Genomic DNA, 25885 nt, shown 5'->3' with positions numbered 1-25885 from the left:
CATACTGAGCATTCATGAAGCAACAGTAGAGAGGAAAACTCCCCTTTAACAGGGAGGAAAACCTCCAGCAGAACCAGGCTCAGTATGAACTGACTGGGGGTTAAAGAGGACAGAGCAGAGGCACAAAAAAACACACATTGATCCAGAAATAATCCTTTCTATGTTATATGGTAATGGCGGATGATTCACCACCACCACCCCCCACCCCTGGATGGTGTCACAGAACGGAATTTACTATAGTATTAAAAATTCTCTGCTATATGTTTGTACACTTCTCCAAATTTTATTCATGACAATTCAATATTTTGTCTATTATTTATTTATCTTTCATAAATTGCATTGCTAGAGCCGCACCTTTAACCTGTTTGGCCACTGAAACTAATGAATTCCCCCTATGGGGATGATAAATCTATCTTATCTACATATTTATTATTGTATGATTATTAAAAAGTTTAGGTAACACTTAATTTGAATGGGTGTGCATAAGACTGACATTACACCATCATAAACTTGACCTAACACCTGTCATGAACATGAAGGAGCCTTTATGAAAGTTTATGACTGTTGTCATGAAGCGTCATTTGGTAAATTATGACCCTTTTAATGCAAATTTGACAATTTTTAAAATGTCTTTGTTAAGACAGCTTGACATTAACTTAACTAAAAATGTATTTTTGATAACAACTTGACATTAACCAAGAAATCATGACCCATCATAAACAGGGGTGGATCCAGGATTTTTCAAAGGGGGGTGCTCACCTTAGGGTCATGTCAAGACAATGTGAGGCTAAATGACCAAAGAATGCCATCTTTATTCTTTCACACTACCCTAATTATTCATCTAAGGGATTTTGAATTGATAATCATTTTAATGGATGAACATAAGTGGCATTAGCATGATTACATTATTGTAATTGAAAAAGGATTTTTAAGCCAAAATCTCTCGGTTTTTACAGCATGCACAAGGTTAAAAAGTAGTTTAAATAAAAAATTATCCTTATCAACAATTAATCAAACAAAGATTTTCTTTACTTCCAGAAATGTTTGTTTAGTAAAATGAAATAAAAAGACCCAAGGACTTAAGGACAGTTTGGTATGGTTCAAGTGATAAAGGATTTTTGAATATACATGTAATTTAACAATATATTTCCACCAGATAAACTACGTATATTAAGAACAAATGACTTAGAAAGGGCCCAAGGACTTAAGAACTGTTTGTTATGGTTCAAATGATAAAGGATATTTGAATATATTTTAACGAGATAAACTATGTTGAGAAAAAAAAAAACTTTAAAGTAAGTTAAACCAATGAACAGTTAGACTTTCTTCAGGGGACTTGATATTTCACTGTTGTTTCATAGGGTTAAGGTTGTGAGCATTTGTGGTTTCTTCAAGTGGTTGATGAATACCATCAATGCTTCAAAGATCTAACCACAAAATTCTGGCCGGTAAATACCTACATGACATTCCCTGACCGGGAATCGAACCCGGGCCGTGGCGGTGAGAGCGCCGAATCCTGACCATTAGACCATCAGGGATGCGCTGCTTGCCAAGTTCAGAAGGCGTTCCGACAATGTCTTCCATCACACAGCCGTACCGCCAACATGACATTGTGCCTACTTAAAGCTATTGTTGGTAATCCTGTTCAGAAAGACTTTTTTTGCTATACAATAGTCCTTCCGTCCTGGAAGTAATAAATACATGATGTATTCATGAAAAGGAAGGTAAAAAATCCATCTCTGTGGGAGCTGCAGGCCTGAAAAAACTCTGACCAATCCCTGCCATTTGCACCGAAGAGAAGGGATTTGTCAGAGATTTGGTCCTACTCTCACCTGCCACCAGACCACAGTGGATTTGTGAGATTTCTTTCACGTGATGCCCCTGAGGAGCGGAAGAGCAGGCCATACGGTCTTGCGCATGCACAGTTATTCAAAAAGGGACTTTGGCAAACGTCTGGAAAAATTGCCGAGCCTACCTTTAAATATGATTTTATGTCTACAGCAGTGGTGTCCAGAGTCATCAGTCAAGGGCCGGTGTCCTGCATGTTTTGTCCTGGTTCAACACCGCTGAACCTAATGACTGCTTAATTAGTAGGATTCTGCAGGCCTTGAAGACAGACTGAGAAAGCAAATGATTCATTTAGATCAGATGTGTTGGAGCTGGTCTAAGTCTAATAGACCAGCCCTGGAGGACTGCAGATGGACATGTCAGGTCTATGGTTTTTCAGGAGAAGAAACTTTGCAATTTAACTCTTAGCTGGAGATACAGTCCAGATACAGGCTGTTTACATTCCAACTTTAGTTAGACTTTCTTCAGGGGACTTGATATTTCACTGTTCTTTCATAGGGTTAAGGTTGTGAGCATTTGTGGTTTCTTCAAGTGGTTGATGAATACCATCAATGCTTCAAAGATCTAACCACAAAATTCTGGCCGGTAAATACCTACATGACATTCCCTGACTGGGAATCGAACCCGGGCCGCGGCGGTGAGAGCGCCGAATCCTGACCACTAGACCATCAGGGATGCGCTGCTTGCCAAGTTCAGAAGGCGTTCCGACAATGTCTTCCATCACACAGCCGTACTGCCAACATGACATTGTGCCTACTTAAAGCTATTGTTGGTAATCCTGTTCAGAAAGACTTTTTTTGCTATACAATAGTCCTTCCGTCCTGGAAGTAATAAATACATGATGTATTCATGAAAAGGAAGTTAAAAAATCCATCTCTGTGGGAGCTGCAGGCCTGAAAAAACTCTGACCAATCCCTGCCATTTGCACCGAAGAGAAGGGATTTGTCAGAGATTTGTCCTACTCTCACCTGCCACCAGACCACAGTGGATTTGTGAGATTTCTTTCACGCGATGCCCCTGAGGAGCGGAAGAGCAGGCCATACGGTCTTGCGCATGCACAGTTATTCAAAAAGGGACTTTGGCAAACGTCTGGAAAAATTGCCGAGCCTACCTTTAAATATGATTTTATGTCTACAGCAGTGGTGTCCAGAGTCATCAATCAAGGGCCGGTGTCCTGCATGTTTTGTCCTGGTTCAACACCGCTGAACCTAATGACTGCTTAATTAGTAGGATTCTGCAGGTCTTGAAGACAGACTGAGAAGGTAAATGATTGATTTAGATCAGATGTGTTGGAGCTGGTCTAAGTCTAATAGACCAGCCCCGGAGGACTGCAGATGGACATGTCAGGTCTATGGTTTTTCAGGAAAAGAAACTTTGCAATTTAACTCTTAGCTGGAGATACAGTCCAGATACAGGCTGTTTACATTCCAACTTTAGTTAGACTTTCTTCAGGGGACTTGATATTTCACTGTTGTTTCATAGGGTTAAGGTTGTGAGCATTTGTGGTTTCTTCAAGTGGTTGATGAATACCATCAATGCTTCAAAGATCTAACCACAAAATTCTGGCCGGTAAATACCTACATGACATTCCCTGACCGGGAATCGAACCCGGGCCACAGCGGTGAAAGCACTGAATCCTGACCACTAGACCATCAGGGATGCGCTGCTTGCCAAGTTCAGAAGGCGTTCCGACAATGTCTTCCATCACACAGCCGTACCGCCAACATGACATTGTGCCTACTTAAAGCTATTGTTGGTAATCCTGTTCAGAAAGACTTTTTTTGCTATACAATAGTCCTTCCGTCCTGGAAGTAATAAATACATGATGTATTCATGAAAAGGAAGTTAAAAAATCCATCTCTGTGGGAGCTGCAGGCCTGAAAAAACTCTGACCAATCCCTGCCATTTGCACCGAAGAGAAGGGATTTGTCAGAGATTTGGTCCTACTCTCACCTGCCACCAGACCACAGTGGATTTGTGAGATTTCTTTCATGCGATGCCCCTGAGGAGCGGAAGAGCAGGCCATACGGTCTTGCGCATGCACAGTTATTCAAAAAGGAACTTTGGCAAACGTCTGGAAAAATTGCCGAGCCTACCTTTAAATATGATTTTATGTCTACAGCAGTGGTGTCCAGAGACATCAATCAAGGGCCGGTGTCCTGCATGTTTTGTCCTGGTTCAACACCGCTGAACCTAATGACTGCTTAATTAGTAGGATTCTGCAGGCCTTGAAGACAGACTGAGAAGGTAAATGATTCATTTAGATCAGATGTGTTGGAGCTGGTCTAAGTCTAATAGACCAGACCCGGAGGACTGCAGATGGACATGTCAGGTCTATGGTTTTTCAGGAGAAGAAACTTTGCAATTTAACTCTTAGCTGGAGATACAGTCCAGATACAGGCTGTTTACATTCCAACTTTAGTTAGACTTTCTTCAGGGGACTTGATATTTCACTGTTGTTTCATAGGGTTAAGGTTGTGAGCATTTGTGGTTTCTTCAAGTGGTTGATGAATACCATCAATGCTTCAAAGATCTAACCACAAAATTCTGGCCGGTAAATACCTACATGACATTCCCTGACCGGGAATCGATCCCGGGCCACAGCGGTGAAAGCACTGAATCCTGACCACTAGACCATCAGGGATGCGCTGCTTGCCAAGTTCAGAAGGCGTTCCGACAATGTCTTCCATCACACAGCCGTACCGCCAACATGACATTGTGCCTACTTAAAGCTATTGTTGGTAATCCTGTTCAGAAAGACTTTTTTTGCTATACAATAGTCCTTCCGTCCTGGAAGTAATAAATACATGATGTATTCATGAAAAGGAAGTTAAAAAATCCATCTCTGTGGGAGCTGCAGGCCTGAAAAAACTCTGACCAATCCCTGCCATTTGCACCGAAGAGAAGGGATTTGTCAGAGATTTGGTCCTACTCTCACCTGCCACCAGACCACAGTGGATTTGTGAGATTTCTTTCACGCGATGCCCCTGAGGAGCGGAAGAGCAGGCCATACGGTCTTGCGCATGCACAGTTATTCAAAAAGGAACTTTGGCAAACGTCTGGAAAAATTGCCGAGCCTACCTTTAAATATGATTTTATGTCTACAGCAGTGGTGTCCAGAGTCATCAGTCAAGGGCCGGTGTCCTGCATGTTTTGTCCTGGTTCAACACCGCTGAACCTAATGACTGCTTAATTAGTAGGATTCTGCAGGCCTTGAAGACAGACTGAGAAAGCAAATGATTCATTTAGATCAGATGTGTTGGAGCTGGTCTAAGTCTAATAGACCAGCCCTGGAGGACTGCAGATGGACATGTCAGGTCTATGGTTTTTCAGGAGAAGAAACTTTGCAATTTAACTCTTAGCTGGAGATACAGTCCAGATAAAGGCTGTTTACATTCCAACTTTAGTTAGACTTTCTTCAAGGGACTTGATATTTCACTGTTCTTTCATAGGGTTAAGGTTGTGAGCATTTGTGGTTTCTTCAAGTGGTTGATGAATACCATCAATGCTTCAAAGATCTAACCACAAAATTCTGGCCGGTAAATACCTACATGACATTCCCTGACCGGGAATCGAACCCGGGCCGCGGCGGTGAGAGCGCCGAATCCTGACCACTAGACCATCAGGGATGCGCTGCTTGCCAAGTTCAGAAGGCGTTCCGACAATGTCTTCCATCACACAGCCGTACCGCCAACATGACATTGTGCCTACTTAAAGCTATTGTTGGTAATCCTGTTCAGAAAGACTTTTTTTGCTATACAATAGTCCTTCCGTCCTGGAAGTAATAAATACATGATGTATTCATGAAAAGGAAGTTAAAAAATCCATCTCTGTGGGAGCTGCAGGCCTGAAAAAACTCTGACCAATCCCTGCCATTTGCACCGAAGAGAAGGGATTTGTCAGAGATTTGGTCCTACTCTCACCTGCCACCAGACCACAGTGGATTTGTGAGATTTCTTTCACGCGATGCCCCTGAGGAGCGGAAGAGCAGGCCATACGGTCTTGCGCATGCACAGTTATTCAAAAAGGGACTTTGGCAAACGTCTGGAAAAATTGCCGAGCCTACCTTTAAATATGATTTTATGTCTACAGCAGTGGTGTCCAGAGTCATCAATCAAGGGCCGGTGTCCTGCATGTTTTGTCCTGGTTCAACACCGCTGAACCTAATGACTGCTTAATTAGTAGGATTCTGCAGGCCTTGAAGACAGACTGAGAAGGTAAATGATTCATTTAGATCAGATGTGTTGGAGCTGGTCTAAGTCTAATAGACCAGCCCTGGAGGACTGCAGATGGACATGTCAGGTCTATGGTTTTTCAGGAGAAGAAACTTTGCAATTTAACTCTTAGCTGGAGATACAGTCCAGATACAGGCTGTTTACATTCCAACTTTAGTTAGACTTTCTTCAGGGGACTTGATATTTCACTGTTGTTTCATAGGGTTAAGGTTGTGAGCATTTGTGGTTTCTTCAAGTGGTTGATGAATACCATCAATGCTTCAAAGATCTAACCACAAAATTCTGGCCGGTAAATACCTACATGACATTCCCTGACCGGGAATCGAACCCGGGCCACGGCGGTGAGAGCTCCGAATCCTGACCACTAGACCATCAGGGATGCGCTGCTTGCCAAGTTCAGAAGGCGTTCCGACAATGTCTTCCATCACACAGCCGTACCGCCAACATGACATTGTGCCTACTTAAAGCTATTGTTGGTAATCCTGTTCAGAAAGACTTTTTTTGCTATACAATAGTCCTTCCGTCCTGGAAGTAATAAATACATGATGTATTCATGAAAAGGAAGTTAAAAAATCCATCTCTGTGGGAGCTGCAGGCCTGAAAAAACTCTGACCAATCCCTGCCATTTGCACCGAAGAGAAGGGATTTGTCAGAGATTTGGTCCTACTCTCACCTGCCACCAGACCACAGTGGATTTGTGAGATTTCTTTCACGCGATGCCCCTGAGGAGCGGAAGAGCAGGCCATACGGTCTTGCGCATGCACAGTTATTCAAAAAGGGACTTTGGCAAACGTCTGGAAAAATTGCCGAGCCTACCTTTAAATATGATTTTATGTCTACAGCAGTGGTGTCCAGAGTCATCAATCAAGGGCCGGTGTCCTGCATGTTTTGTCCTGGTTCAACTCTGCTGAACCTAATGACTGCTTAATTAGTAGGATTCTGCAGGCCTTGAAGACAGAATGAGAAGGTAAATGATTCATTTAGATCAGATGTGTTGGAGCTGGTCTAAGTCTAATAGACCAGCCCCGGAGGACTGCAGATGGACATGTCAGGTCTATGGTTTTTCAGGAGAAGAAACTTTGCAATGTAACTCTTAGCTGGAGATACAGTCCAGATACAGGCTGTTTACATTCCAACTTTAGTTAGACTTTCTTCAGGGGACTTGATATTTCACTGTTGTTTCATAGGGTTAAGGTTGTGAGCATTTGTGGTTTCTTCAAGTGGTTGATGAATACCATCAATGCTTCAAAGACCTAACCACAAAATTCTGGCCGGTAAATACCTACATGACATTCCCTGACCGGGAATCGAACCCGGGCCGCAGCGGTGAGAGCGCCAAATCCTGACCACTAGACCATCAGGGATGCGCTGCTTGCCAAGTTCAGAAGGCGTTCCGACAATGTCTTCCATCACACAGCCGTACCGCCAACATGACATTGTGCCTACTTAAAGCTATTGTTGGTAATCCTGTTCAGAAAGACTTTTTTTGCTATACAATAGTCCTTCCGTCCTGGAAGTAATAAATACATGATGTATTCATGAAAAGGAAGTTAAAAAATCCATCTCTGTGGGAGCTGCAGGCCTGAAAAAACTCTGACCAATCCCTGCCATTTGCACCGAAGAGAAGGGATTTGTCAGAGATTTGGTCCTACTCTCACCTGCCACCAGACCACAGTGGATTTGTGAGATTTCTTTCACGCGATGCCCCTGAGGAGCGGAAGAGCAGGCCATACGGTCTTGCGCATGCACAGTTATTCAAAAAGGGACTTTGGCAAACGTCTGGAAAAATTGCCGAGCCTACCTTTAAATATGATTTTATGTCTACAGCAGTGGTGTCCAGAGTCATCAATCAAGGGCCGGTGTCCTGCATGTTTTGTCCTGGTTCAACACCGCTGAACCTAATGACTGCTTAATTAGTAGGATTCTGCAGGCCTTGAAGACAGACTGAGAAGGTAAATGATTCATTTAGATCAGATGTGTTGGAGCTGGTCTAAGTCTAATAGACCAGCCCCGGAGGACTGCAGATGGACATGTCAGGTCTATGGTTTTTCAGGAGAAGAAACTTTGCAATTTAACTCTTAGCTGGAGATACAGTCCAGATACAGGCTGTTTACATTCCAACTTTAGTTAGACTTTCTTCAGGGGACTTGATATTTCACTGTTGTTTCATAGGGTTAAGGTTGTGAGCATTTGTGGTTTCTTCAAGTGGTTGATGAATACCATCAATGCTTCAAAGATCTAACCACAAAATTCTGGCCGGTAAATACCTACATGACATTCCCTGACCGGGAATCGAACCCGGGCCGCGGCGGTGAGAGCGCCGAATCCTGACCACTAGACCATCAGGGATGCGCTGCTTGCCAAGTTCAGAAGGCGTTCCGACAATGTCTTCCATCACACAGCCGTACCGCCAACATGACATTGTGCCTACTTAAAGCTATTGTTGGTAATCCTGTTCAGAAAGACTTTTTTTGCTATACAATAGTCCTTCCGTCCTGGAAGTAATAAATACATGATGTATTCATGAAAAGGAAGTTAAAAAATCCATCTCTGTGGGAGCTGCAGGCCTGAAAAAACTCTGACCAATCCCTGCCATTTGCACCGAAGAGAAGGGATTTGTCAGAGATTTGGTCCTACTCTCACCTGCCACCAGACCACAGTGGATTTGTGAGATTTCTTTCACGCGATGCCCCTGAGGAGCGGAAGAGCAGGCCATACGGTCTTGCGCATGCACAGTTATTCAAAAAGGGACTTTGGCAAACGTCTGGAAAAATTGCCGAGCCTACCTTTAAATATGATTTTATGTCTACAGCAGTGGTGTCCAGAGTCATCAATCAAGGGCCGGTGTCCTGCATGTTTTGTCCTGGTTCAACACCGCTGAACCTAATGACTGCTTAATTAGTAGGATTCTGCAGGCCTTGAAGACAGACTGAGAAGGTAAATGATTCATTTAGATCAGATGTGTTGGAGCTGGTCTAAGTCTAATAGACCAGCCCCGGAGGACTGCAGATGGACATGTCAGGTCTATGGTTTTTCAGGAAAGAAACTTTGCAATTTAACTCTTAGCTGGAGATACAGTCCAGATACAGGCTGTTTACATTCCAACTTTAGTTAGACTTTCTTCAGGGGACTTGATATTTCACTGTTCTTTCATAGGGTTAAGGTTGTGAGCATTTGTGGTTTCTTCAAGTGGTTGATGAATACCATCAATGCTTCAAAGATCTAACCACAAAATTCTGGCCGGTAAATACCTACATGACATTCCCTGACCGGGAATCGAACCCGGGCCGCGGCGGTGAGAGCGCCGAATCCTGACCACTAGACCATCAGGGATGCGCTGCTTGCCAAGTTCAGAAGGCGTTCCGACAATGTCTTCCATCACACAGCCGTACCGCCAACATGACATTGTGCCTACTTAAAGCTATTGTTGGTAATCCTGTTCAGAAAGACTTTTTTTGCTATACAATAGTCCTTCCGTCCTGGAAGTAATAAATACATGATGTATTCATGAAAAGGAAGTTAAAAAATCCATCTCTGTGGGAGCTGCAGGCCTGAAAAAACTCTGACCAATCCCTGCCATTTGCACCGAAGAGAAGGGATTTGTCAGAGATTTGGTCCTACTCTCACCTGCCACCAGACCACAGTGGATTTGTGAGATTTCTTTCACGCGATGCCCCTGAGGAGCGGAAGAGCAGGCCATACGGTCTTGCGCATGCACAGTTATTCAAAAAGGGACTTTGGCAAACGTCTGGAAAAATTGCCGAGCCTACCTTTAAATATGATTTTATGTCTACAGCAGTGGTGTCCAGAGTCATCAATCAAGGGCCGGTGTCCTGCATGTTTTGTCCTGGTTCAACACCGCTGAACCTAATGACTGCTTAATTAGTAGGATTCTGCAGGCCTTGAAGACAGACTGAGAAGGTAAATGATTCATTTAGATCAGATGTGTTGGAGCTGGTCTAAGTCTAATAGACCAGCCCCGGAGGACTGCAGATGGACATGTCAGGTCTATGGTTTTTCAGGAGAAGAAACTTTGCAATTTAACTCTTAGCTGGAGATACAGTCCAGATACAGGCTGTTTACATTCCAACTTTAGTTAGACTTTCTTCAGGGGACTTGATATTTCACTGTTGTTTCATAGGGTTAAGGTTGTGAGCATTTGTGGTTTCTTCAAGTGGTTGATGAATACCATCAATGCTTCAAAGATCTAACCACAAAATTCTGGCCGGTAAATACCTACATGACATTCCCTGACCGGGAATCGAACCCGGGCCGCGGCGGTGAGAGCGCCGAATCCTGACCACTAGACCATCAGGGATGCGCTGCTTGCCAAGTTCAGAAGGCGTTCCGACAATGTCTTCCATCACACAGCCGTACCGCCAACATGACATTGTGCCTACTTAAAGCTATTGTTGGTAATCCTGTTCAGAAAGACTTTTTTTGCTATACAATAGTCCTTCCGTCCTGGAAGTAATAAATACATGATGTATTCATGAAAAGGAAGTTAAAAAATCCATCTCTGTGGGAGCTGCAGGCCTGAAAAAACTCTGACCAATCCCTGCCATTTGCACCGAAGAGAAGGGATTTGTCAGAGATTTGGTCCTACTCTCACCTGCCACCAGACCACAGTGGATTTGCTGAGATTTCTTTCACGCGATGCCCCTGAGGAGCGGAAGAGCAGGCCATACGGTCTTGCGCATGCACAGTTATTCAAAAAGGGACTTTGGCAAACGTCTGGAAAAATTGCCGAGCCTACCTTTAAATATGATTTTATGTCTACAGCAGTGGTGTCCAGAGTCATCAATCAAGGGCCGGTGTCCTGCATGTTTTGTCGTGGTTCAACACCGCTGAACCTAATGACTGCTTAATTAGTAGGATTCTGCAGGCCTTGAAGACAGACTGAGAAGGTAAATGATTCATTTAGATCAGATGTGTTGGAGCTGGTCTAAGTCTAATAGACCAGCCCCGGAGGACTGCAGATGGACATGTCAGGTCTATGGTTTTTCAGGAGAAGAAACTTTGCAATTTAACTCTTAGCTGGAGATACAGTCCAGATACAGGCTGTTTACATTCCAACTTTAGTTAGACTTTCTTCAGGGGACTTGATATTTCACTGTTGTTTCATAGGGTTAAGGTTGTGAGCATTTGTGGTTTCTTCAAGTGGTTGATGAATACCATCAATGCTTCAAAGATCTAACCACAAAATTCTGGCCGGTAAATACCTACATGACATTCCCTGACCGGGAATCGAACCCGGGCCGCGGCGGTGAGAGCGCCGAATCCTGACCACTAGACCATCAGGGATGCGCTGCTTGCCAAGTTCAGAAGGCGTTCCGACAATGTCTTCCATCACAGCAGCCGTACCGCCAACATGACATTGTGCCTACTTAAAGCTATTGTTGGTAATCCTGTTCAGAAAGACTTTTTTTGCTATACAATAGTCCTTCCGTCCTGGAAGTAATAAATACATGATGTATTCATGAAAAGGAAGTTAAAAAATCCATCTCTGTGGGAGCTGCAGGCCTGAAAAAACTCTGACCAATCCCTGCCATTTGCACCGAAGAGAAGGGATTTGTCAGAGATTTGGTCCTACTCTCACCTGCCACCAGACCACAGTGGATTTGCGAGATTTCTTTCACGCGATGCCCCTGAGGAGCGGAAGAGCAGGCCATACGGTCTTGCGCATGCACAGTTATTCAAAAAGGGACTTTGGCAAACGTCTGGAAAAATTGCCGAGCCTACCTTTAAATATGATTTTATGTCTACAGCAGTGGTGTCCAGAGTCATCAATCAAGGGCCGGTGTCCTGCATGTTTTGTCGTGGTTCAACACCGCTGAACCTAATGACTGCTTAATTAGTAGGATTCTGCAGGCCTTGAAGACAGACTGAGAAGGTAAATGATTCATTTAGATCAGATGTGTTGGAGCTGGTCTAAGTCTAATAGACCAGCCCCGGAGGACTGCAGATGGACATGTCAGGTCTATGGTTTTTCAGGAGAAGAAACTTTGCAATTTAACTCTTAGCTGGAGATACAGTCCAGATACAGGCTGTTTACATTCCAACTTTAGTTAGACTTTCTTCAGGGGACTTGATATTTCACTGTTCTTTCATAGGGTTAAGGTTGTGAGCATTTGTGGTTTCTTCAAGTGGTTGATGAATACCATCAATGCTTCAAAGATCTAACCACAAAATTCTGGCCGGTAAATACCTACATGACATTCCCTGACCGGGAATCGAACCCGGGCCGCGGCGGTGAGAGCGCCGAATCCTGACCACTAGACCATCAGGGATGCGCTGCTTGCCAAGTTCAGAAGGCGTTCCGACAATGTCTTCCATCACACAGCCGTACCGCCAACATGACATTGTGCCTACTTAAAGCTATTGTTGGTAATCCTGTTCAGAAAGACTTTTTTTGCTATACAATAGTCCTTCCGTCCTGGAAGTAATAAATACATGATGTATTCATGAAAAGGAAGTTAAAAAATCCATCTCTGTGGGAGCTGCAGGCCTGAAAAAACTCTGACCAATCCCTGCCATTTGCACCGAAGAGAAGGGATTTGTCAGAGATTTGGTCCTACTCTCACCTGCCACCAGACCACAGTGGATTTGTGAGATTTCTTTCACGCGATGCCCCTGAGGAGCGGAAGAGCAGGCCATACGGTCTTGCGCATGCACAGTTATTCAAAAAGGGACTTTGGCAAACGTCTGGAAAAATTGCCGAGCCTACCTTTAAATATGATTTTATGTCTACAGCAGTGGTGTCCAGAGTCATCAATCAAGGGCCGGTGTCCTGCATGTTTTGTCGTGGTTCAACACCGCTGAACCTAATGACTGCTTAATTAGTAGGATTCTGCAGGCCTTGAAGACAGACTGAGAAGGTAAATGATTCATTTAGATCAGATGTGTTGGAGCTGGTCTAAGTCTAATAGACCAGCCCCGGAGGACTGCAGATGGACATGTCAGGTCTATGGTTTTTCAGGAGAAGAAACTTTGCAATTTAACTCTTAGCTGGAGATACAGTCCAGATACAGGCTGTTTACATTCCAACTTTAGTTAGACTTTCTTCAGGGGACTTGATATTTCACTGTTGTTTCATAGGGTTAAGGTTGTGAGCATTTGTGGTTTCTTCAAGTGGTTGATGAATACCATCAATGCTTCAAAGATCTAACCACAAAATTCTGGCCGGTAAATACCTACATGACATTCCCTGACCGGGAATCGAACCCGGGCCGCGGCGGTGAGAGCGCCGAATCCTGACCACTAGACCATCAGGGATGCGCTGCTTGCCAAGTTCAGAAGGCGTTCCGACAATGTCTTCCATCACACAGCCGTACCGCCAACATGACATTGTGCCTACTTAAAGCTATTGTTGGTAATCCTGTTCAGAAAGACTTTTTTTGCTATACAATAGTCCTTCCGTCCTGGAAGTAATAAATACATGATGTATTCATGAAAAGGAAGTTAAAAAATCCATCTCTGTGGGAGCTGCAGGCCTGAAAAAACTCTGACCAATCCCTGCCATTTGCACCGAAGAGAAGGGATTTGTCAGAGATTTGGTCCTACTCTCACCTGCCACCAGACCACAGTGGATTTGTGAGATTTCTTTCACGCGATGCCCCTGAGGAGCGGAAGAGCAGGCCATACGGTCTTGCGCATGCACAGTTATTCAAAAAGGGACTTTGGCAAACGTCTGGAAAAATTGCCGAGCCTACCTTTAAATATGATTTTATGTCTACAGCAGTGGTGTCCAGAGTCATCAATCAAGGGCCGGTGTCCTGCATGTTTTGTCCTGGTTCAACACCGCTGAACCTAATGACTGCTTAATTAGTAGGATTCTGCAGGCCTTGAAGACAGACTGAGAAGGTAAATGATTCATTTAGATCAGATGTGTTGGAGCTGGTCTAAGTCTAATAGACCAGCCCCGGAGGACTGCAGATGGACATGTCAGGTCTATGGTTTTTCAGGAGAAGAAACTTTGCAATTTAACTCTTAGCTGGAGATACAGTCCAGATACAGGCTGTTTACATTCCAACTTTAGTTAGACTTTCTTCAGGGGACTTGATATTTCACTGTTGTTTCATAGGGTTAAGGTTGTGAGCATTTGTGGTTTCTTCAAGTGGTTGATGAATACCATCAATGCTTCAAAGATCTAACCACAAAATTCTGGCCGGTAAATACCTACATGACATTCCCTGACCGGGAATCGAACCCGGGCCGCGGCGGTGAGAGCGCCGAATCCTGACCACTAGACCATCAGGGATGCGCTGCTTGCCAAGTTCAGAAGGCGTTCCGACAATGTCTTCCATCACACAGCCGTACCGCCAACATGACATTGTGCCTACTTAAAGCTATTGTTGGTAATCCTGTTCAGAAAGACTTTTTTTGCTATACAATAGTCCTTCCGTCCTGGAAGTAATAAATACATGATGTATTCATGAAAAGGAAGTTAAAAAATCCATCTCTGTGGGAGCTGCAGGCCTGAAAAAACTCTGACCAATCCCTGCCATTTGCACCGAAGAGAAGGGATTTGTCAGAGATTTGGTCCTACTCTCACCTGCCACCAGACCACAGTGGATTTGCGAGATTTCTTTCACGCGATGCCCCTGAGGAGCGGAAGAGCAGGCCATACGGTCTTGCGCATGCACAGTTATTCAAAAAGGGACTTTGGCAAACGTCTGGAAAAATTGCCGAGCCTACCTTTAAATATGATTTTATGTCTACAGCAGTGGTGTCCAGAGTCATCAATCAAGGGCCGGTGTCCTGCATGTTTTGTCGTGGTTCAACACCGCTGAACCTAATGACTGCTTAATTAGTAGGATTCTGCAGGCCTTGAAGACAGACTGAGAAGGTAAATGATTGATTTAGATCAGATGTGTTGGAGCTGGTCTAAGTCTAATAGACCAGCCCCGGAGGACTGCAGATGGACATGTCAGGTCTATGGTTTTTCAGGAAAAGAAACTTTGCAATTTAACTCTTAGCTGGAGATACAGTCCAGATACAGGCTGTTTACATTCCAACTTTAGTTAGACTTTCTTCAGGGGACTTGATATTTCACTGTTCTTTCATAGGGTTAAGGTTGTGAGCATTTGTGGTTTCTTCAAGTGGTTGATGAATACCATCAATGCTTCAAAGATCTAACCACAAAATTCTGGCCGGCAAATACCTACATGACATTCCCTGACCGGGAATCGAACCCGGGCCGCGGCGGTGAGAGCGCCGAATCCTGACCACTAGACCATCAGGGATGCGCTGCTTGCCAAGTTCAGAAGGCGTTCCGACAATGTCTTCCATCACACAGCCGTACCGCCAACATGACATTGTGCCTACTTAAAGCTATTGTTGGTAATCCTGTTCAGAAAGACTTTTTTTGCTATACAATAGTCCTTCCGTCCTGGAAGTAATAAATACATGATGTATTCATGAAAAGGAAGTTAAAAAATCCATCTCTGTGGGAGCTGCAGGCCTGAAAAAACTCTGACCAATCCCTGCCATTTGCACCGAAGAGAAGGGATTTGTCAGAGATTTGGTCCTACTCTCACCTGCCACCAGACCACAGTGGATTTGTGAGATTTCTTTCACGCGATGCCCCTGAGGAGCGGAAGAGCAGGCCATACGGTCTTGCGCATGCACAGTTATTCAAAAAGGGACTTTGGCAAACGTCTGGAAAAATTGCCGAGCCTACCTTTAAATATGATTTTATGTCTACAGCAGTGGTGTCCAGAGTCATCAATCAAGGGCCGGTGTCCTGCATGTTTTGTCCTGGTTCAACACCGCTGAACCTAATGACTGCTTAATTAGTAGGATTCTGCAGGCCTTGAAGACAGACTGAGAAGGTAAATGATTCATTTAGATCAGATGTGTTGGAGCTGGTCTAAGTCTAATAGACCAGCCCCGGAGGACTGCAGATGGACATGTCAGGTCTATGGTTTTTCAGGAGAAGAAACTTTGCAATTTAACTCTTAGCTGGAGATACAGTCCAGATACAGGCTGTTTACATTCCCAACTTTAGTTAGACTTTCTTCAGGGGACTTGATATTTCACTGTTGTTTCATAGGGTTAAGGTTGTGAGCATTTGTGGTTTCTTCAAGTGGTTGATGAATACCATCAATGCTTCAAAGATCTAACCACAAAATTCTGGCCGGTAAATACCTACATGACATTCCCTGACCGGGAATCGAACCCGGGCCGCGGCGGTGAGAGCGCCGAATCCTGACCACTAGACCATCAGGGATGCGCTGCTTGCCAAGTTCAGAAGGCGTTCCGACAATGTCTTCCATCACACAGCCGTACCGCCAACATGACATTGTGCCTACTTAAAGCTATTGTTGGTAATCCTGTTCAGAAAGACTTTTTTTGCTATACAATAGTCCTTCCGTCCTGGAAGTAATAAATACATGATGTATTCATGAAAAGGAAGTTAAAAAATCCATCTCTGTGGGAGCTGCAGGCCTGAAAAAACTCTGACCAATCCCTGCCATTTGCACCGAAGAGAAGGGATTTGTCAGAGATTTGGTCCTACTCTCACCTGCCACCAGACCACAGTGGATTTGCGAGATTTCTTTCACGCGATGCCCCTGAGGAGCGGAAGAGCAGGCCATACGGTCTTGCGCATGCACAGTTATTCAAAAAGGGACTTTGGCAAACGTCTGGAAAAATTGCCGAGCCTACCTTTAAATATGATTTTATGTCTACAGCAGTGGTGTCCAGAGTCATCAATCAAGGGCCGGTGTCCTGCATGTTTTGTCCTGGTTCAACACCGCTGAACCTAATGACTGCTTAATTAGTAGGATTCTGCAGGCCTTGAAGACAGACTGAGAAGGTAAATGATTGATTTAGATCAGATGTGTTGGAGCTGGTCTAAGTCTAATAGACCAGCCCCGGAGGACTGCAGATGGACATGTCAGGTCTATGGTTTTTCAGGAAAAGAAACTTTGCAATTTAACTCTTAGCTGGAGATACAGTCCAGATACAGGCTGTTTACATTCCAACTTTAGTTAGACTTTCTTCAGGGGACTTGATATTTCACTGTTCTTTCATAGGGTTAAGGTTGTGAGCATTTGTGGTTTCTTCAAGTGGTTGATGAATACCATCAATGCTTCAAAGATCTAACCACAAAATTCTGGCCGGCAAATACCTACATGACATTCCCTGACCGGGAATCGAACCCGGGCCGCGGCGGTGAGAGCGCCGAATCCTGACCACTAGACCATCAGGGATGCGCTGCTTGCCAAGTTCAGAAGGCGTTCCGACAATGTCTTCCATCACACAGCCGTACCGCCAACATGACATTGTGCCTACTTAAAGCTATTGTTGGTAATCCTGTTCAGAAAGACTTTTTTTGCTATACAATAGTCCTTCCGTCCTGGAAGTAATAAATACATGATGTATTCATGAAAAGGAAGTTAAAAAATCCATCTCTGTGGGAGCTGCAGGCCTGAAAAAACTCTGACCAATCCCTGCCATTTGCACCGAAGAGAAGGGATTTGTCAGAGATTTGGTCCTACTCTCACCTGCCACCAGACCACAGTGGATTTGCGAGATTTCTTTCACGCGATGCCCCTGAGGAGCGGAAGAGCAGGCCATACGGTCTTGCGCATGCACAGTTATTCAAAAAGGGACTTTGGCAAACGTCTGGAAAAATTGCCGAGCCTACCTTTAAATATGATTTTATGTCTACAGCAGTGGTGTCCAGAGTCATCAATCAAGGGCCGGTGTCCTGCATGTTTTGTCCTGGTTCAACACCGCTGAACCTAATGACTGCTTAATTAGTAGGATTCTGCAGGCCTTGAAGACAGACTGAGAAGGTAAATGATTGATTTAGATCAGATGTGTTGGAGCTGGTCTAAGTCTAATAGACCAGCCCCGGAGGACTGCAGATGGACATGTCAGGTCTATGGTTTTTCAGGAGAAGAAACTTTGCAATTTAACTCTTAGCTGGAGATACAGTCCAGATACAGGCTGTTTACATTCCAACTTTAGTTAGACTTTCTTCAGGGGACTTGATATTTCACTGTTCTTTCATAGGGTTAAGGTTGTGAGCATTTGTGGTTTCTTCAAGTGGTTGATGAATACCATCAATGCTTCAAAGATCTAACCACAAAATTCTGGCCGGTAAATACCTACATGACATTCCCTGACCGGGAATCGAACCCGGGCCGCGGCGGTGAGAGCGCCGAATCCTGACCACTAGACCATCAGGGATGCGCTGCTTGCCAAGTTCAGAAGGCGTTCCGACAATGTCTTCCATCACACAGCCGTACCGCCAACATGACATTGTGCCTACTTAAAGCTATTGTTGGTAATCCTGTTCAGAAAGACTTTTTTTGCTATACAATAGTCCTTCCGTCCTGGAAGTAATAAATACATGATGTATTCATGAAAAGGAAGTTAAAAAATCCATCTCTGTGGGAGCTGCAGGCCTGAAAAAACTCTGACCAATCCCTGCCATTTGCACCGAAGAGAAGGGATTTGTCAGAGATTTGGTCCTACTCTCACCTGCCACCAGACCACAGTGGATTTGCGAGATTTCTTTCACGCGATGCCCCTGAGGAGCGGAAGAGCAGGCCATACGGTCTTGCGCATGCACAGTTATTCAAAAAGGGACTTTGGCAAACGTCTGGAAAAATTGCCGAGCCTACCTTTAAATATGATTTTATGTCTACAGCAGTGGTGTCCAGAGTCATCAATCAAGGGCCGGTGTCCTGCATGTTTTGTCCTGGTTCAACACCGCTGAACCTAATGACTGCTTAATTAGTAGGATTCTGCAGGCCTTGAAGACAGACTGAGAAGGTAAATGATTGATTTAGATCAGATGTGTTGGAGCTGGTCTAAGTCTAATAGACCAGCCCCGGAGGACTGCAGATGGACATGTCAGGTCTATGGTTTTTCAGGAGAAGAAACTTTGCAATTTAACTCTTAGCTGGAGATACAGTCCAGATACAGGCTGTTTACATTCCAACTTTAGTTAGACTTTCTTCAGGGGACTTGATATTTCACTGTTGTTTCATAGGGTTAAGGTTGTGAGCATTTGTGGTTTCTTCAAGTGGTTGATGAATACCATCAATGCTTCAAAGATCTAACCACAAAATTCTGGCCGGTAAATACCTACATGACATTCCCTGACCGGGAATCGAACCCGGGCCGCGGCGGTGAGAGCGCCGAATCCTGACCACTAGACCATCAGGGATGCGCTGCTTGCCAAGTTCAGAAGGCGTTCCGACAATGTCTTCCATCACACAGCCGTACCGCCAACATGACATTGTGCCTACTTAAAGCTATTGTTGGTAATCCTGTTCAGAAAGACTTTTTTTGCTATACAATAGTCCTTCCGTCCTGGAAGTAATAAATACATGATGTATTCATGAAAAGGAAGTTAAAAAATCCATCTCTGTGGGAGCTGCAGGCCTGAAAAAACTCTGACCAATCCCTGCCATTTGCACCGAAGAGAAGGGATTTGTCAGAGATTTGGTCCTACTCTCACCTGCCACCAGACCACAGTGGATTTGCGAGATTTCTTTCACGCGATGCCCCTGAGGAGCGGAAGAGCAGGCCATACGGTCTTGCGCATGCACAGTTATTCAAAAAGGGACTTTGGCAAACGTCTGGAAAAATTGCCGAGCCTACCTTTAAATATGATTTTATGTCTACAGCAGTGGTGTCCAGAGTCATCAATCAAGGGCCGGTGTCCTGCATGTTTTGTCCTGGTTCAACACCGCTGAACCTAATGACTGCTTAATTAGTAGGATTCTGCAGGCCTTGAAGACAGACTGAGAAGGTAAATGATTGATTTAGATCAGATGTGTTGGAGCTGGTCTAAGTCTAATAGACCAGCCCCGGAGGACTGCAGATGGACATGTCAGGTCTATGGTTTTTCAGGAGAAGAAACTTTGCAATTTAACTCTTAGCTGGAGATACAGTCCAGATACAGGCTGTTTACATTCCAACTTTAGTTAGACTTTCTTCAGGGGACTTGATATTTCACTGTTGTTTCATAGGGTTAAGGTTGTGAGCATTTGTGGTTTCTTCAAGTGGTTGATGAATACCATCAATGCTTCAAAGATCTAACCACAAAATTCTGGCCGGTAAATACCTACATGACATTCCCTGACCGGGAATCGAACCCGGGCCGCGGCGGTGAGAGCGCCGAATCCTGACCACTAGACCATCAGGGATGCGCTGCTTGCCAAGTTCAGAAGGCGTTCCGACAATGTCTTCCATCACACAGCCGTACCGCCAACATGACATTGTGCCTACTTAAAGCTATTGTTGGTAATCCTGTTCAGAAAGACTTTTTTTGCTATACAATAGTCCTTCCGTCCTGGAAGTAATAAATACATGATGTATTCATGAAAAGGAAGTTAAAAAATCCATCTCTGTGGGAGCTGCAGGCCTGAAAAAACTCTGACCAATCCCTGCCATTTGCACCGAAGAGAAGGGATTTGTCAGAGATTTGGTCCTACTCTCACCTGCCACCAGACCACAGTGGATTTGCGAGATTTCTTTCACGCGATGCCCCTGAGGAGCGGAAGAGCAGGCCATACGGTCTTGCGCATGCACAGTTATTCAAAAAGGGACTTTGGCAAACGTCTGGAAAAATTGCCGAGCCTACCTTTAAATATGATTTTATGTCTACAGCAGTGGTGTCCAGAGTCATCAATCAAGGGCCGGTGTCCTGCATGTTTTGTCCTGGTTCAACACCGCTGAACCTAATGACTGCTTAATTAGTAGGATTCTGCAGGCCTTGAAGACAGACTGAGAAGGTAAATGATTGATTTAGATCAGATGTGTTGGAGCTGGTCTAAGTCTAATAGACCAGCCCCGGAGGACTGCAGATGGACATGTCAGGTCTATGGTTTTTCAGGAGAAGAAACTTTGCAATTTAACTCTTAGCTGGAGATACAGTCCAGATACAGGCTGTTTACATTCCAACTTTAGTTAGACTTTCTTCAGGGGACTTGATATTTCACTGTTGTTTCATAGGGTTAAGGTTGTGAGCATTTGTGGTTTCTTCAAGTGGTTGATGAATACCATCAATGCTTCAAAGATCTAACCACAAAATTCTGGCCGGTAAATACCTACATGACATTCCCTGACCGGGAATCGAACCCGGGCCGCGGCGGTGAGAGCGCCGAATCCTGACCACTAGACCATCAGGGATGCGCTGCTTGCCAAGTTCAGAAGGCGTTCCGACAATGTCTTCCATCACACAGCCGTACCGCCAACATGACATTGTGCCTACTTAAAGCTATTGTTGGTAATCCTGTTCAGAAAGACTTTTTTTGCTATACAATAGTCCTTCCGTCCTGGAAGTAATAAATACATGATGTATTCATGAAAAGGAAGTTAAAAAATCCATCTCTGTGGGAGCTGCAGGCCTGAAAAAACTCTGACCAATCCCTGCCATTTGCACCGAAGAGAAGGGATTTGTCAGAGATTTGGTCCTACTCTCACCTGCCACCAGACCACAGTGGATTTGTGAGATTTCTTTCACGCGATGCCCCTGAGGAGCGGAAGAGCAGGCCATACGGTCTTGCGCATGCACAGTTATTCAAAAAGGGACTTTGGCAAACGTCTGGAAAAATTGCCGAGCCTACCTTTAAATATGATTTTATGTCTACAGCAGTGGTGTCCAGAGTCATCAATCAAGGGCCGGTGTCCTGCATGTTTTGTCCTGGTTCAACACCGCTGAACCTAATGACTGCTTAATTAGTAGGATTCTGCAGGCCTTGAAGACAGACTGAGAAGGTAAATGATTGATTTAGATCAGATGTGTTGGAGCTGGTCTAAGTCTAATAGACCAGCCCCGGAGGACTGCAGATGGACATGTCAGGTCTATGGTTTTTCAGGAGAAGAAACTTTGCAATTTAACTCTTAGCTGGAGATACAGTCCAGATACAGGCTGTTTACATTCCAACTTTAGTTAGACTTTCTTCAGGGGACTTGATATTTCACTGTTGTTTCATAGGGTTAAGGTTGTGAGCATTTGTGGTTTCTTCAAGTGGTTGATGAATACCATCAATGCTTCAAAGATCTAACCACAAAATTCTGGCCGGTAAATACCTACATGACATTCCCTGACCGGGAATCGAACCCGGGCCGCGGCGGTGAGAGCGCCGAATCCTGACCACTAGACCATCAGGGATGCGCTGCTTGCCAAGTTCAGAAGGCGTTCCGACAATGTCTTCCATCACACAGCCGTACCGCCAACATGACATTGTGCCTACTTAAAGCTATTGTTGGTAATCCTGTTCAGAAAGACTTTTTTTGCTATACAATAGTCCTTCCGTCCTGGAAGTAATAAATACATGATGTATTCATGAAAAGGAAGTTAAAAAATCCATCTCTGTGGGAGCTGCAGGCCTGAAAAAACTCTGACCAATCCCTGCCATTTGCACCGAAGAGAAGGGATTTGTCAGAGATTTGGTCCTACTCTCACCTGCCACCAGACCACAGTGGATTTGTGAGATTTCTTTCACGCGATGCCCCTGAGGAGCGGAAGAGCAGGCCATACGGTCTTGCGCATGCACAGTTATTCAAAAAGGGACTTTGGCAAACGTCTGGAAAAATTGCCGAGCCTACCTTTAAATATGATTTTATGTCTACAGCAGTGGTGTCCAGAGTCATCAATCAAGGGCCGGTGTCCTGCATGTTTTGTCCTGGTTCAACACCGCTGAACCTAATGACTGCTTAATTAGTAGGATTCTGCAGGCCTTGAAGACAGACTGAGAAGGTAAATGATTGATTTAGATCAGATGTGTTGGAGCTGGTCTAAGTCTAATAGACCAGCCCCGGAGGACTGCAGATGGACATGTCAGGTCTATGGTTTTTCAGGAGAAGAAACTTTGCAATTTAACTCTTAGCTGGAGATACAGTCCAGATACAGGCTGTTTACATTCCAACTTTAGTTAGACTTTCTTCAGGGGACTTGATATTTCACTGTTGTTTCATAGGGTTAAGGTTGTGAGCATTTGTGGTTTCTTCAAGTGGTTGATGAATACCATCAATGCTTCAAAGATCTAACCACAAAATTCTGGCCGGTAAATACCTACATGACATTCCCTGACCGGGAATCGAACCCGGGCCGCGGCGGTGAGAGCGCCGAATCCTGACCACTAGACCATCAGGGATGCGCTGCTTGCCAAGTTCAGAAGGCGTTCCGACAATGTCTTCCATCACACAGCCGTACCGCCAACATGACATTGTGCCTACTTAAAGCTATTGTTGGTAATCCTGTTCAGAAAGACTTTTTTTGCTATACAATAGTCCTTCCGTCCTGGAAGTAATAAATACATGATGTATTCATGAAAAGGAAGTTAAAAAATCCATCTCTGTGGGAGCTGCAGGCCTGAAAAAACTCTGACCAATCCCTGCCATTTGCACCGAAGAGAAGGGATTTGTCAGAGATTTGGTCCTACTCTCACCTGCCACCAGACCACAGTGGATTTGTGAGATTTCTTTCACGCGATGCCCCTGAGGAGCGGAAGAGCAGGCCATACGGTCTTGCGCATGCACAGTTATTCAAAAAGGGACTTTGGCAAACGTCTGGAAAAATTGCCGAGCCTACCTTTAAATATGATTTTATGTCTACAGCAGTGGTGTCCAGAGTCATCAATCAAGGGCCGGTGTCCTGCATGTTTTGTCCTGGTTCAACACCGCTGAACCTAATGACTGCTTAATTAGTAGGATTCTGCAGGCCTTGAAGACAGACTGAGAAGGTAAATGATTGATTTAGATCAGATGTGTTGGAGCTGGTCTAAGTCTAATAGACCAGCCCCGGAGGACTGCAGATGGACATGTCAGGTCTATGGTTTTTCAGGAGAAGAAACTTTGCAATTTAACTCTTAGCTGGAGATACAGTCCAGATACAGGCTGTTTACATTCCAACTTTAGTTAGACTTTCTTCAGGGGACTTGATATTTCACTGTTGTTTCATAGGGTTAAGGTTGTGAGCATTTGTGGTTTCTTCAAGTGGTTGATGAATACCATCAATGCTTCAAAGATCTAACCACAAAATTCTGGCCGGTAAATACCTACATGACATTCCCTGACCGGGAATCGAACCCGGGCCGCGGCGGTGAGAGCGCCGAATCCTGACCACTAGACCATCAGGGATGCGCTGCTTGCCAAGTTCAGAAGGCGTTCCGACAATGTCTTCCATCACACAGCCGTACCGCCAACATGACATTGTGCCTACTTAAAGCTATTGTTGGTAATCCTGTTCAGAAAGACTTTTTTTGCTATACAATAGTCCTTCCGTCCTGGAAGTAATAAATACATGATGTATTCATGAAAAGGAAGTTAAAAAATCCATCTCTGTGGGAGCTGCAGGCCTGAAAAAACTCTGACCAATCCCTGCCATTTGCACCGAAGAGAAGGGATTTGTCAGAGATTTGGTCCTACTCTCACCTGCCACCAGACCACAGTGGATTTGTGAGATTTCTTTCACGCGATGCCCCTGAGGAGCGGAAGAGCAGGCCATACGGTCTTGCGCATGCACAGTTATTCAAAAAGGGACTTTGGCAAACGTCTGGAAAAATTGCCGAGCCTACCTTTAAATATGATTTTATGTCTACAGCAGTGGTGTCCAGAGTCATCAATCAAGGGCCGGTGTCCTGCATGTTTTGTCCTGGTTCAACACCGCTGAACCTAATGACTGCTTAATTAGTAGGATTCTGCAGGCCTTGAAGACAGACTGAGAAGGTAAATGATTGATTTAGATCAGATGTGTTGGAGCTGGTCTAAGTCTAATAGACCAGCCCCGGAGGACTGCAGATGGACATGTCAGGTCTATGGTTTTTCAGGAGAAGAAACTTTGCAATTTAACTCTTAGCTGGAGATACAGTCCAGATACAGGCTGTTTACATTCCAACTTTAGTTAGACTTTCTTCAGGGGACTTGATATTTCACTGTTGTTTCATAGGGTTAAGGTTGTGAGCATTTGTGGTTTCTTCAAGTGGTTGATGAATACCATCAATGCTTCAAAGATCTAACCACAAAATTCTGGCCGGTAAATACCTACATGACATTCCCTGACCGGGAATCGAACCCGGGCCGCGGCGGTGAGAGCGCCGAATCCTGACCACTAGACCATCAGGGATGCGCTGCTTGCCAAGTTCAGAAGGCGTTCCGACAATGTCTTCCATCACACAGCCGTACCGCCAACATGACATTGTGCCTACTTAAAGCTATTGTTGGTAATCCTGTTCAGAAAGACTTTTTTTGCTATACAATAGTCCTTCCGTCCTGGAAGTAATAAATACATGATGTATTCATGAAAAGGAAGTTAAAAAATCCATCTCTGTGGGAGCTGCAGGCCTGAAAAAACTCTGACCAATCCCTGCCATTTGCACCGAAGAGAAGGGATTTGTCAGAGATTTGGTCCTACTCTCACCTGCCACCAGACCACAGTGGATTTGTGAGATTTCTTTCACGCGATGCCCCTGAGGAGCGGAAGAGCAGGCCATACGGTCTTGCGCATGCACAGTTATTCAAAAAGGGACTTTGGCAAACGTCTGGAAAAATTGCCGAGCCTACCTTTAAATATGATTTTATGTCTACAGCAGTGGTGTCCAGAGTCATCAATCAAGGGCCGGTGTCCTGCATGTTTTGTCCTGGTTCAACACCGCTGAACCTAATGACTGCTTAATTAGTAGGATTCTGCAGGCCTTGAAGACAGACTGAGAAGGTAAATGATTGATTTAGATCAGATGTGTTGGAGCTGGTCTAAGTCTAATAGACCAGCCCCGGAGGACTGCAGATGGACATGTCAGGTCTATGGTTTTTCAGGAGAAGAAACTTTGCAA

General features: G+C 44.6%; 21 non-coding genes across 21 annotated transcripts; all 21 read right to left on the bottom strand.

Moving 5' to 3' along the window:
* Positions 1-3435: 3435 nt before the first annotated feature.
* On the bottom strand, positions 3436-3507 carry trnae-uuc. Its single transcript has one exon. It is a non-coding gene; the product is annotated as a tRNA-Glu (tRNA).
* Positions 3508-4420: 913 nt separating this feature from the next.
* trnae-uuc lies at positions 4421-4492 on the bottom strand. Its single transcript has one exon. It is a non-coding gene; the product is annotated as a tRNA-Glu (tRNA).
* Positions 4493-5405: 913 nt separating this feature from the next.
* Positions 5406-5477, bottom strand: trnae-cuc. Its single transcript has one exon. It is a non-coding gene; the product is annotated as a tRNA-Glu (tRNA).
* Positions 5478-8360: 2883 nt separating this feature from the next.
* On the bottom strand, positions 8361-8432 carry trnae-cuc. The gene has a single exon. It is a non-coding gene; the product is annotated as a tRNA-Glu (tRNA).
* Positions 8433-9344: 912 nt separating this feature from the next.
* On the bottom strand, positions 9345-9416 carry trnae-cuc. Its single transcript has one exon. It is a non-coding gene; the product is annotated as a tRNA-Glu (tRNA).
* A 913-nt stretch (positions 9417-10329) lies between these two features.
* On the bottom strand, positions 10330-10401 carry trnae-cuc. The gene has a single exon. It is a non-coding gene; the product is annotated as a tRNA-Glu (tRNA).
* Positions 10402-11315: 914 nt separating this feature from the next.
* trnae-cuc lies at positions 11316-11387 on the bottom strand. The gene has a single exon. It is a non-coding gene; the product is annotated as a tRNA-Glu (tRNA).
* A 914-nt stretch (positions 11388-12301) lies between these two features.
* trnae-cuc lies at positions 12302-12373 on the bottom strand. The gene has a single exon. It is a non-coding gene; the product is annotated as a tRNA-Glu (tRNA).
* A 913-nt stretch (positions 12374-13286) lies between these two features.
* trnae-cuc lies at positions 13287-13358 on the bottom strand. The gene has a single exon. It is a non-coding gene; the product is annotated as a tRNA-Glu (tRNA).
* A 913-nt stretch (positions 13359-14271) lies between these two features.
* trnae-cuc lies at positions 14272-14343 on the bottom strand. The gene has a single exon. It is a non-coding gene; the product is annotated as a tRNA-Glu (tRNA).
* Positions 14344-15256: 913 nt separating this feature from the next.
* On the bottom strand, positions 15257-15328 carry trnae-cuc. The gene has a single exon. It is a non-coding gene; the product is annotated as a tRNA-Glu (tRNA).
* Positions 15329-16242: 914 nt separating this feature from the next.
* Positions 16243-16314, bottom strand: trnae-cuc. The gene has a single exon. It is a non-coding gene; the product is annotated as a tRNA-Glu (tRNA).
* A 913-nt stretch (positions 16315-17227) lies between these two features.
* On the bottom strand, positions 17228-17299 carry trnae-cuc. Its single transcript has one exon. It is a non-coding gene; the product is annotated as a tRNA-Glu (tRNA).
* Positions 17300-18212: 913 nt separating this feature from the next.
* On the bottom strand, positions 18213-18284 carry trnae-cuc. The gene has a single exon. It is a non-coding gene; the product is annotated as a tRNA-Glu (tRNA).
* A 913-nt stretch (positions 18285-19197) lies between these two features.
* Positions 19198-19269, bottom strand: trnae-cuc. Its single transcript has one exon. It is a non-coding gene; the product is annotated as a tRNA-Glu (tRNA).
* A 913-nt stretch (positions 19270-20182) lies between these two features.
* trnae-cuc lies at positions 20183-20254 on the bottom strand. The gene has a single exon. It is a non-coding gene; the product is annotated as a tRNA-Glu (tRNA).
* A 913-nt stretch (positions 20255-21167) lies between these two features.
* Positions 21168-21239, bottom strand: trnae-cuc. The gene has a single exon. It is a non-coding gene; the product is annotated as a tRNA-Glu (tRNA).
* Positions 21240-22152: 913 nt separating this feature from the next.
* trnae-cuc lies at positions 22153-22224 on the bottom strand. The gene has a single exon. It is a non-coding gene; the product is annotated as a tRNA-Glu (tRNA).
* Positions 22225-23137: 913 nt separating this feature from the next.
* On the bottom strand, positions 23138-23209 carry trnae-cuc. The gene has a single exon. It is a non-coding gene; the product is annotated as a tRNA-Glu (tRNA).
* A 913-nt stretch (positions 23210-24122) lies between these two features.
* Positions 24123-24194, bottom strand: trnae-cuc. Its single transcript has one exon. It is a non-coding gene; the product is annotated as a tRNA-Glu (tRNA).
* A 913-nt stretch (positions 24195-25107) lies between these two features.
* Positions 25108-25179, bottom strand: trnae-cuc. The gene has a single exon. It is a non-coding gene; the product is annotated as a tRNA-Glu (tRNA).
* Positions 25180-25885: the final 706 nt, after the last annotated feature.

Source organism: Fundulus heteroclitus, unplaced genomic scaffold (genome assembly GCF_011125445.2).
Source record: "Fundulus heteroclitus isolate FHET01 unplaced genomic scaffold, MU-UCD_Fhet_4.1 scaffold_246, whole genome shotgun sequence".
In the NCBI taxonomy this organism is placed as follows: Eukaryota; Metazoa; Chordata; class Actinopteri; order Cyprinodontiformes; family Fundulidae; genus Fundulus; species Fundulus heteroclitus.
Note: the sequence above shows the minus strand (reverse complement) of the source record. Positions and strands in the feature narration are given on the sequence as shown.